This window comes from Bidens hawaiensis, unplaced genomic scaffold, assembly GCF_021521415.1.
Source record: "Bidens hawaiensis isolate Kalapana, Puna unplaced genomic scaffold, B.hawaiensis_p1.1 tig00000237_1, whole genome shotgun sequence".
NCBI lineage: Eukaryota > Viridiplantae > Streptophyta > Magnoliopsida > Asterales > Asteraceae > Bidens > Bidens hawaiensis.
In genome coordinates, this window is record NW_027491021.1 from 2,738,508 (window position 1) to 2,751,617 (window position 13,110).

Here is a 13,110-nt window from a genome sequence, read left to right on the forward strand (position 1 = left end):
TTATTTTAGCAAGGCTTTGAGTGATCAGAACTTGGCCAAGTCAGCTTATGAGCGAGAAATGATGGCTTTGGTTCTCGCGGTCCAACATTGACCGTATTTGTTAAGGGCTCGGTTCATTGTGTATACTGACCAAAAGAGTCTGAAGTTTCTTTTGCAACAACGTGTATCCACACCTGACCAGCAAAACTGGGTTGCTAAATTACTGGGATATAACTTTGACATTCAATACAAACCTGGTCGAGAAAACCGAGCAGCCGATGCCTTATCTCAACGAGCTGACACGGGCGAATTTAGTCAAATTCTATTTGCCCCAATCTGGATATAGGGTGCCAGTTAATCGAGGAATCTAAGGCCGATGCTCACATCCAACAGCTGACTCGAGATTGTCAATCCTAATCTGCCAAATACCCCGAGTATTGTAACATCCTGTTTTCCCGTTTGGTTAATAAAATGAAAATATGAGTTATTATGAGTCTGCCTAGTGTTAGGTTAAATGGATATGGGTTATGGACTTGGGTCATGAAAGAAAGAAGAAAAATATCATGGGCTTAAGCCCATGATCCATAATATATAAACCTTAATTACCAAATAATCCATTAATTTTACTCATATTCTATACACCACCCAAAACACACACTTAAGCTCTCTCTCTAGTTTCTCTCTTTTCTCTAGCCGAACCAAGAAGGAAAACCGATCCCGATCAAAGGTAATGATAGTATGATGTTGTATGAACTCAAACCCGCTAGATCTAGTCGTGAAACGACCAGCCGACACCTTTAAACCGTTAAAGTTACGAGATCCTGGTGAAATCGGGTATGAACCGAGCAAAATATGAGCCTAGGGATCACCCTAGCTCAGATCTGGATCGAACGAGATGAAAAACGGTGAAAACGGTGGTGAAATACGCGAGATCTTCCTTTTCCGACGAGATCCCGATTTTCCTGCAAAGGCGGCGCCGGAAAGTGGGTACAAGGTTCAAAGAATGATTCTGACATTCTCTAACCTAACCCTAATTTGTTAGCCGAGAGTTAACAAACTAGCTTTAATTCGTGAGTTAATTCGTTAAAGTAAGGATGACGAACTAGCCCCAGTTCATTAAGTCCAATTCGTATGATGACCAGTTCATTATAAGGTCTAATTTGTTATGAGGACTGGTTCGTCATAAGGGTTTAGTTCGCTATGAATTTCAATTCGTCAACCGAACCATACGAATGAGGTCCAATTTGTTAAAAGGACCAGTTCTTCATAAGGACCAATTCGTTACAAGAACCAGTTCGTTATGATAGTCAATTCGTTAAAAACTGGGCAATGAACTAGAATTTTAATGAAATGACATAACAGTCCCTGGACTTAGAAAAGAATGATATAATTACATAATAGCCCTTGTACTTTGATAATTTATGAAAGATACCTTTAAAGGTTAACAAGTAGCGAGTAACTAACCGAATAACGAATCAATGAAGTAAAACCGGCTTAGACGCTTTAGATTAATGAAGTGAACAATAAGAAGAGCTAGAGCATTATTTATTATTGTGATGTTAAACAGTTAGTCTTTCACAGCTAAGGATGTGTGGTGGGTCTCGCTTAACTTCCAAGAGCTCGGAAAGCTTTTTGTCGAGCTTTGTGATTTCTTGGTTGAGAAAGTTGAGCTTGGAAGCCACATATTTGTGGTGGCCATCCACAACATGGAATTTTTCAAACCGAAGTAGTTCAACTTTGTTGATCAGCTCGATTACGCGAGCTTCAGTTTGGATGTTGCTTTCGACTTGGTCTCTCATAATGTTTTGTAGCCTCATGACCTCCTCCTCAAGGTTTGAGGAAGATTCATGTTGCTTGCCTTTCCTCACTGGCCTCCATTCAACTTTCTTAATTTCCATTTCAGTAATTTTTTTGTTTGGTGTGAATGGAATAGTGAGTTTTTACATGCATTATATAGAGACTGGAAAGTCGAACTCGGCCCCATGCTCATGAAAGCACGGCCCCGTGCTGCTAGGAGAATAAATGTTTCTGAGTCAGAGAATTGTACGAAGTCAGCGCGTATCATGCTGAAGATTCTGGAGTGACCAAGGCCTCTTTCTTTTAGAAGCACGGCCCGTGCTTTTAGTTATTGATATTTTCTTTTATATTTCAGCAAAACGCGAGAGCTGGAAAATTTTTAGGACGATCTTTAATATGTTATTTTAAGAGTTTAGTCTTCCAAAAAATTACTTTTCATTAAATTTAAATGTCCTAAAACAAATACGGGATAAGCCCGGTTTTCCTAAAGATATTAAAATATTTGGGTTAAGCCCGAAATTCCTAACACAATGAGCGTAAAGCACTTGTTGACACATGAAAACAAAAAATTAAGTTTCCTATATTTCCCCAAAAGGTTCTCCTCCTCCGAACGGCCCTGGTGGCGGAAAGTACGTGAAACCGAGAACTTGAAACTGGAGTTGTTTGTTAATTTCTTGAAGTTCCATTTTCATGTTCTCCACTGATTCGGTGAGTTGAACGAGACGCATCTCAGCAAGGAGATTCATTTCGGTGAGTTCCTTGACGAGTTCTTGAAGTTTCGAAAGAAGCTCGGTTTTGGAAACATGGCGGGCATCATTTCTTGGTTGTCGAGGAATGGGAATTGCTTCACTCATTTCAGTAGGCATGTTGAATTTTCAGAGAGGAGTGTTTTGGTTTTGGTTGGTGCAAGGAATGCTTTGGCAAGAGGTGCCTTTTATAGCCAACCAGACACCCAAGCACGACCCCATGGTTTTGGAAGCACGGCCCGTGTTTTTACTCTGATAATTTTGTTACAAACCAGTCTGACTGAGATTTTTGCAACGAAGATTCCGGCCCGCAATTTTTGGCACGGCACCGTGCTTCCTTAAGCACGCCCCCGTGTTTTTTTGGTTTTTGTAATATTTTTTTTAAGTAAAACAAATATTTACAAGGCCTAGTTTGTGGAGGTCTTGGCCAGACCTTGTTTCCTTAATTTTCTATTTAGGGAGTTGGAGGGTTACTACCTCCTAAACTTCTTCAAATGATCCATCGATATATGGTTTTAATCAGTGTCCATTGACTTTAAACTTTTGGCCGTTTGAATTTGTAATCTCGACTGTCCCATAGTCAAAGGCTGACTCAACTATGTATGGGCCTGTCCATCGTGATTTCAATTTTCCTGGGAAAAGACATAAACGTGTGTTATATAACAGCACACGATCGCCAACTTGGAACTTCTTGTTTCCTTTTAAATGGGCGTCGTGCAGACGTTTAGTCTTTTCTTTGTAAGACCAGGAATTTTCATAGGCCAATGTGCTTAGTTCTTCGATTTCGTGAATTTGATCTTCCTGGTGTATGCCGACGGACATTAAATCGAAGTTCACTGCTCTGGAGCCCAGTAGGCTTTGTGTTTTAGTTCTACTAGTGGATGACATGCTTTCCCATAAACTAGTTTGAAGGGTGTTGTTCCTATGGGGGTTTTGTAGGCTGTCCTAAGGGCCCACAAAGCATCATCTAACTTTTCTGCCCAATTTTTGTGATTCATCCCTATGGTTCTTTCTAAAATCCTTTTAATTCCTCGATTTGAGACCTCTACCTGCCCACTGGGTCTGAGGGTGGTATGCTGTTGCTAGTCGGTGGTGAACTCCATATTGCACTAAGACTTTGTCCATTAAAGCATTACAGAAGTGGGTACCTCTGTCGCTGATTAGGGCTTTTGGAGTACCGAATCGTGAAAAATAACTTTTTCAGAAATCGTACAACTACTCGAGCATCGTTAGTGGGAAGAGCCTGTGCTTCTACCCATTTAGATACGTAGTCGACTGCTACAAGGATGTATTTATTTCCGAATGAGTTAGGAAATGGGCCCATGAAATCTATTCCCCATACATCAAAGACTTCACAAATTTGAATGCCTTTCTGAGCCATCTCATTTTTGGCTGAGATGTTTCCGGATCTTTGACAAGCATCGCATGCTTGGATCAAAGCATGTGTGTCTTTGTATATGGTGGGCCAGAAAAATCCTGCATCAAACACTTTTCTGACCGTAGTGGCGGTACCGTGGTGTCCACCAGTAGGTACTTCATGGCAGTGTTTGAGAATATCTAAGGTTTCCTTTCCTGCTACACATCTACGAATAACCTGATCGGCACCTATCTTAAGCAAGTACGGATCTTCCCAGAAGTAGAACTTAAGGTCGGAAAAGAATTTCTTCCGTTGTTGATGAGTAAGTCCTTTTCATAGGATTCTACAAGCTAGATAGTTTGCGAAGTTGGTAAACCAAGGACTTTCGTCTTTCTCCTGTATGACTGCTTGGATATGCATGAGAACTTCATGTGGAAAATTATCATTGATTATTTCCTCGTGATGTTCCTCTGAAGCTGGGCATTCTAAGCGTGAGAGATGGTCTGCGGCTACGTTCTCTGCTCCTCTCTTGTCCTTGACTTCTATGTCGAATTCTTGGAGTAGTAGGATCCGTCGGATAAGTCTAGGTTTGGCATCTTGCTTGCTAAAGAGGTAACGTATGGCGGCATGGTCGGTGTAAACTATGGTTTTGGAAAGAACGAGGTATGATCTAAATTTTTCAAAGGCAAAAACTATTGCTAGTAACTCTTTTTCTGTTGTGGTGTAATTTTCTTGTGCATCGTTAAGAGTCTTACTAGCATAGTAAATTGGGTGAAAGTGTTTTTCCTTGCGTTGTCCAAGTACGGCTCCAACTGCAAAGTCACTTGCATCGCACATGATCTCGAATGGAAGGGTCCAATCGAGTGTAGTCATGATTGGTGCGTTGAAAAGTTTGTCTTCAATATGTTGAATGATTCAACACATTCTTCAGAAAAGACGAATGGTGCGTCTTTCTCCAAAAGTTTGGTCATAGGTCTAGCTATTTTGGAAAGGTCTTTTATGAAGCGACGGTAAAATCCTGCGTGACCTAGAAAACTTCTAATGGCTTTTACTGAGGTTGGGTGCGGAAGTTTGGATATTGTTTCTATTTATCCTTTATCGACTTCTAATCCTTTTTGAGAAATCTAGTGACCGAGGACGATGCCTTCTTTAACCATAAAGTGGCATTTCTCCCAGTTGAGTACTAGATTTACTTTCTCACACGTGGCTAACATTTTGTTGAGGTTTTTCAAGCAATGATCGAAAGAGTCTCCAAAGACTGAGAAGTCGTCCATGAATACTTCCATAGAGTGTTCGATCATTTCGTGAAAGATGGCCACCATGCATCGTTGGAAGGTGGCTGGAGCATTACATAGTCCAAATGGCATTCTTCGGTAGGCGAAGATTCCGTATGGACATGTAAAAGTGGTTTTCTCCTGATCTTCAGAAGCGATGGGAATTTGGAAATATCCGGAAAATCCGTCAAGAAAACAGTAGAACATTTTTCCAGATAATCTTTCAAGCATTTGATCGATGAAAGGAAGTGGAAAATGATCTTTTCTTGTGGCATCATTAAGTTTCCGGTAGTCAATGCAAACTCGCCAGCCTGTGATGGTCCTCATTGGTATTAGCTCGTCCTTCTCGTTCATTACAACTGTCATTCCTCCCTTCTTGGGTACTACTTGAACGGGACTAACCCAAGGTGAATTTGAGATTGGGTAGATTAATCCGGCATCAAGGAGTTTGATTACTTATTTTTTCACCACATCTTGCATGTTGGAATTAAGACGTCTTTGATGTTGGACCACGGGTTTGTATTCTTCTTCCATGAGAATTTTGTGTGTACAAAACGAAGGATTGATACCTTTGATATCAATGATCTTCCATGCGATGGCCTTCTTATGGCTCTTAAGAACCTTAAGAAGTTCGTCTTCCTCTTCTTTAGAAAGGTGAGATGAAATAATTACTGGGAGTTGAGAGTCTTTTTCTAGGAAGGCTTATTCGAGATGGTTTGGTAGTTCTTTTAACTCTAAGGCTGGTGGTTCTTCGATTGATGGTTTTGATTTTTCATTACATTCGGTGATCTCATATATTACTTCTGATGCTTCGTGACAGTCATCTTTGAGGTTTTCGTTTTCTAAAATGGCTATGTTGAGAGTTTTGTCTAAGACTTGCGTTTCTAGTGGGTTATTGATGGAGGAATCTCGCATATAGCAACTCACGATAGAATCTATGATGTCGACACAATATAATGTGTCATCATGATGTTGCGGATATTGCATAGATTTTCCTATGTCAAATGTGATTGCCTCGTCATTGACCCTGAGAGTGAGTTTTCTGGTACAAACGTCAATAATAGCCTTTGCAGTGGCTAAGAAGGGTCTTCCTAAAATCAGAGGTACACTTTTGCCTTCCTCCATGTCTAGAATTACAAAATCTACTGGGAAAACGAACTTGTCAATCTTGACAAGCATGTTTTCAACAATGCCCCGAGGATATTTAACAGATCGGTCAGCTAACTGAATGCTCATGCGGGTGGGCTTTGGTTCTCCTATCCCTAGTTTTGCAAAGACCACATAAGGCATTAAATTAATACTAGCTCCTAAGTCAGCTAGGGCATTGCTAACAGATAAATTTCCTATAAGACAAGGGATAGTAAAACTCCCTGGATCGGTCATTTTTGTTAGAATCTTGCTTTGGGGGACTGCTGAACATTCTTCACTCAGAGTGACATGAGAGAGTTTCTACAGCTTCCTCGTGTTTGTTAGTACTTCTTTGAGAAACTTGGCATATTTTGGCATTTGAGCGATGGCTTCGATAAAAGGGATGTTGATATGGAGTTGTTTGAAGAGTTCTAAAAACTTCCCGTACTGAGCTTCGAATCTCTCCTACTTCAGCCTTCCGGGGTAAGGAATAGGTGGAATATAAGTCCGGACTGGCCTTATCATGGAATTCCTTTTCCATAACTGGTTCTGAAGTGGGTGAGGCAACAGTGGTTGTACCGCTTTTGAGTGTAACAGCGTTAGCTGTCGCATTTAGGTTGGTGATTGTGTTGTTTTGAAGAGTGCCGGGTGGTCTTTCGGATAATTGTCGGGCAATTTGTCCGATTTGAGTTTCTAGATTCTGTAATGATGCTTGTTGACTTTTTAGGTCGGCTTCATGTTTTAATAATACTCCGCTGATATCAACAGCTCTTGAGTCGGCCATCTTCTCTGCTTCACTTGTTTTGGTCATAATTTGGATCAACATTTCTTCGATTTTCGAGTAGCTTGGATATTGATGGCTACTAGAACTTTGATCTTGAAATTGGGGTTTTGGTTGGAAGGGTTCATTCATTGGTCTTTTCTCGAATCCGGGTAAAGGTTGAGTGTTACCTCCATCTTTCCAATTGAAATTCGGGTGGTTTCTCCATCTTGGATTGTAGTTATTGCTGAAAGCGTTGTTCTGTCGAGCGATGAAATCGACTTCTTCCATGGCCATAATGGCTTGTTTACAGTCACTTTCTTTATGACTTCCTCCACAAGTGTCACAGGTGAATCTGGTTTTTTATAGCTCGGCTTAAAGTTGTTCGAATTTTTTAGAAATGGCTTCAAGTTGTGTTGTGACAAGAGTGTTGGAATCGACGTGGTGTATTCCTTTATGGGTTGGTGTAGATCTTGGTGGGTTGTAAGTGAAACTCTTCTTTGCAGCTTTCTCCAGGACTTCAAATGCTTCGTTAGGTGATTTGGATCCCAGGCTCCACCGGCGATTTGGTCGATAGCCTGTTTGTTTTGACTGGATTGTGTGTCAAAGAAAGTTTGTACTTGCAACCATACGCTCAGTCCATGATGTGGGAATCTTCTCAGAAGACTTTTTTATCTCTCCCATGCTGCGTGTAACGATTCATCATCATCGGTCCGGAATCTGGTAATGCTGGCTCGGTATTTGGCAGTTTTATCTGGCGGAAAATATTTGAGGAGAAACTGTTCAACCATCTGGTCCCAGGTAGTGATGGAGCCAGAGGTGAGAGATTCTATTCATTCTAATGCTTGACCCCTTAGAGAGAAAGGAAAGAGTTTGAGTTTGATTTGATCTTCTGAACAATTTTGGATTTTAAATGTTCCGCAGATTCGTAAGAATCGAGATATATGAGAAAGAGGGTCTTCGTCGAGAAGACCATGAAATTGAACTGAATTTTCCACCATGTGAATGGTGCTTGATTTGATTTCGAAATGTTCAGTGATGTCGGGTGGAGCCATTCCATTGCCATAACTTTCGATAGTTGGCTTAACATACTAGCTCATGTTCGGCTCATTGTTCTGGGCCGCCATCTTTTATTCGGTTTGATTTTCTCCTGATGTGGTGGCGTCTACTGTTTCGACGGTTTCTGCAGTCCATTTACGCGTTCTTCGACGAAAGAGTCGTTCCGGATTAGAAATTGGAGAAACAAGCTCAGACTCAAAATTAGAGGACATACATGGGATTAACTCAAAATTTAAACTATTAAATTAAACTAAAGGTCAGTTAAAGTTAAACTAAGAGTTAGGCTAAGATATGCTAAACTAAACTAAGGTCTAAGTTAATTAAGCTAAGGTAAATATTAGGTAAATAAAAGTTAAAATTAGGCTAGCCGTAAAATTATATAGTTTAATAGTTAGTAAAAAATAATAAAATAAAAGTTAAGAAAAATTTGTACAATTATAGACAATGATTAAATTGAAACTTTGATAGTTCTTAAAAACGTACCGTGTCCCTTGCAACGGCGCCAAAAACTTGATGTGTGCTGCATGTGGTAGTAAAATTATAACGGATTGGATATTTAGCTTTTGCACAAGATCGTGTTTTAAATTTATAAAAGTGATTTCAACGAAGACTTAACACACACAAAATAGGCAAGTGTACCTATCGTATATGTAGAATAGTATTGGTAAGAACCAAGTATCGATCCGTGGACACAAATGTTTCTAATAATGAATCGTCGTTTTTCTTTAATCAGAGGCTTTAATCATATTTGGGGTTAATTTTTGAACTTTTTATAAACTATAAATACTTATATATAATATATAGGTGACCAATACGAGAGATTCTAAAGAAGTAGTTCAATTATATGAAGGTTACCATCTAAGATCAAGAATCCACTCCATTTTATCATTGATAATTAATATGTAAACTTGTGGTAAAACTTTCGTAATAATATATGATAGATAGCTCCTCATTTCTAAGCGACCATCTATGACAAAAAATGAGTAGCATGCGTATTTTAAAGTCGACCATTTCCTAATGTCATGCTACCACAAGAATGTCAATTTAAGTTGACAAGTAGTTTCGTAAAGTAGAAAGATTAGGATTGACTTCGATTTCTCAAATACCAATTCTAACAACTTCGGGTAGTTATAGTTTATCACATAACCTCCCCTTGGTTGATTTAAGTAGGTTATAATTACACATTCCGTTAACATAGGATTTCTTTAACTAGCATGATATCCTAAGCAGTGCCATTTTCGGATTACCAAAACTTAGAGAAATAGATCATAACTTATATCTCATCATTTCTAAGTACAATATAAGGATCCAAGTTTCGATAAGTTATCAAAGTATTTCTATCTTTCAAGAACATGAATCGATCATGAATGATCGCCAATAGAATTGACAATCACCAACTTTGAATTGTTGATTTAAGATGGTGAAACATTTCTCATCAAAAGATAATTGTAAGATAACCATGTACTTTACTAGACTAACCCACAGGTTTTATATAATTATCAAGTAAAACAAAGCTTCTTCATAGATATTAGATGGTAAATGGAGTTTAGCTCATAATGAGCATTATTATGAACATTAGAATGGATGATAGTAGCAAACACATGATAAAACTAGAACAATCTAACCAAATGTGGATGAATCTTCCTTCTTAATAATGATGATGATGGTTGATGATGATGATCTCCAAGCCTTCAAACTCTTCACTAGATCTTCAATATGAGTGTTAGTGGGTGTTTTTATAAGTGAAAACCGGATAAAACTCTCTTCAATGCACACCAAATGAGTGAAACATGAGCTACTATTTATAGGCAATCTGAGTGAGGAGCATGGCCCCGTGCTTACGTAGGCACGCCCCCGTGTTTTATTATGACATGTGCAAGATTTGTTTTGTCGTTTCTTATGTATGACCACGGCCCCGTGGGCAAGAAGCATGGCCTCGTGCTTTTGTTCCCAGTTTTTGTCTTTTCTTGTAGATTTTTGTCTTTCTGGTGTTCATAAGCACGGGGGCGTGTTTCTTGAGGCATGGGGGCGTGTTTCTTGCTTTTCTTGTATTTTCTTTCGTTTTTCTTCGTCTTTTCGCGTGTTTCTTCGTTTGGGACTTGGTTTCACCTGAAATTACATTTTATTATGACAAGTAGTCTTATGTGCTGTGTTATTTGATATAATTTGCAGTTTTTAGAGATTATTTGATGCTAAAAAGATGTATAAATTTATGTACATCACTGAGCGACCCGGTACTAAATTGTGATTCCCTAAGAATAAACAACCAAGAGTTTGGGAGAAGAGGTCGTGTAAGACCTGTGGAAAGATGCATGGAGGTGAGTGTAAGTGGAGTAAAGGATCGGATGTTTGTTATAAGTGTGGTAAGGCTCATGGAGGAGAGTGCAGGCTTGGGTCGAATGCCTATTATAAGTGTGGAAAAGTGGGACATTATGCTCCCGATTATACAGCAAAACCTGCATGTTACAAGTGCGGTAAGCCGGGCCATTTTGCCAAGGAATGCATCGACGGTGGTGCTGAAGGGAATGGAAAGAAAGATGCTGATCAAGCAAGGCCAAGGACTAGAGCCTACATTCTGACCCAAGAACAAGCTAGACAGATCCCTGATGTTGTCACATGTACGTTTCTAGTGAATGGTATTTCTGCTCCCGTATTGTTCGATTCGGGTGCGAATATAAGTTTTGTAGCTACGACATTTAGTAAGCTAGCTAAAATGAAATGTTGCCGAGTGCCTGAAAATTTCATAGTAGAAACCGCTAGTGACACCTCGGTGAAAATAGCGAAAATGATTAAGAATTGTAAGATAGAGTTAGAGGAACATGAGTTCCCTGTTACTTTGTATGTTATGACCTTAGGAGGGTTCGATATAGTTTTGAGAATGGATTGGTTGTCTGAGTACGAAGCTCAGATAGTGTGTAAAAGTAGGATAATAAGGTTAAAGACTTTGGATGGTAGTGCGGTGACGGTTTATGGTGATAAGAGAAGTTCTGGGCTTATGTCATTTCGATGATAAAAGCCGAAGGTTTTTTAAGGCGAGGGTGCGGTGCCTACCTGGCGTATGTTGTCAACGCTACGACCGAGACGAAAAAAATGAAAGATGTTCATGTCGTGCGCGACTACCCAGAGGATCATCCGGGGTTGCCACCGGAGCGAGAGATAGAATTCCAGATAGATTTAATACCAGTAGCCCAGCCCGTCGCAAAAGCACCGTACCGTCTCGCGCCATCCGAGATGAAACAACTGATGTCCCAACTGCAAGAACTCCTCGACAAGGGTTTTATTAGACCAAGTGTTTCTCCATGGGGTGCACCGGTGTTATTTGTCAAAAATAAATATGGAAGTATGAGAATGTGCATTGATTATCGCGAGTTGAACAAGCTTACAGTAAAGAATAGATATCCTTTGCCAAGGATTGATGATTTGTTTGACCAATTGCAAGGTTCAAGTTGGTTCTCACGAATAGATATCAGATCAGGCTATCATCAGCTGAAGGTGAAAGAGGCAGACATCCCTAAGACATCATTTCTGACTCTATATGGACACTACGAATTCCTCGTGATGTCATTCGGTATAACAAATGCTCCTGTAGCATTCATGGATATGATGAATAGGGTGTGTCGGCCGATGTGGGATAAGTCAGTTATCGTCTTCATTGATGATATATTGATTTATTCAAAAAGCGATTCTGATCATGCCAAGCATATGAGAGAAGTATTGGAGACTCTGATGAAAGAAAAGTTGTACGCTAAGTTTTCGAAATGCGTGTTTTGGTTGCGAGAAGTGCAATTTATAGGTCACGTGATTAATCCTGAAGTGATTACCATGGACCCAGCCAAGATTGAGGCGATAACGAATTGGAAAACTCCGTAGAATCCGACTGATATACGAAGCTTCTTAGGGTTAGTTAGCTACTATAGAAGATTCATCGAATGTTTCTCCAAGATAGCCGCACCGTTGACCAATATGACCCGAAAGTCGATAGTATTCAGTTGGGGTAAGTTTTAAGAAGAAGCTTTTGAGGAATTAAAGAAAAGACTCACGCAAGCTCCAATCCTTACTTTGCCCTATGGTGACGAGGATTTGGTTGTTTGTACTGATGCTTCGCATCGTGGGTTAGGTTGCGTGTTGATGCAACGAGGAAAGGTGATAGCTTACGCGTTTAGACAGTTGAAAGTCCATGAGAGTACTTATCCGACGCATGATTTAGAGCTAGTATCAGTAGTGCATGCTTTAAAGATATGGAGCATTATCTGTATGGTACTAAGTGTACCATTTACACGGATCATAAAAGTCTGAAGTACTTCTTCGAGCAGAAGAAATTGAACATGAGACAGAGAAGATGGTTAAAGTTGATTAAGGATTATGACTGCGACATTAAGTACTACCTTGGTAAAGCTAATGTGGCCGCCGACGCACTAAGTCGTAAAAACAAGGAAGTCATTGCAATAGTGAAGTCGTACCAGTTGATTATGAACTCAAATCTATTTGATGAAATCATCAAAGTGCAATCAGAGGTGCTGGTAGATGAAAGGCTAGTGAAGTAAGAAATGATTTTCGGTCAGCAAGACGAGTTGATGGAAAACACACATGGTGTTAAGACTTGGTTTGACCGTATGTGGATTCCACGCCATAGAGATCTCAGAGGTCGAATCTTAGATGAAGCTCATAAGCAAGGTATTCAATTCATCCAGGAACTACGAAGATGTACCAAGATTTGAAAAGAGACTACTGGTGGCTAGGAATGAAAAATGGCGTGGTGGATTATGTTAGTAAGTGCTTAAATTGTTTACAAGTCAAAGCCGAACATCAGAAGCCTTATGGAAAGATGCAACCTTTGGAGGTACCGGAATGGAAATGGGAACACATCACCATGGATTTCATAACTAAGCTACCTCGTACAGCTAAGCATCATGACACCATTTGGGTGATTGTGGACCGCTTGACCAAGAGTTCTCACTTTCTGCCCATATGAGAGGCTATCTCGTCAGAAACGTTAGTAAACTTGTTCAA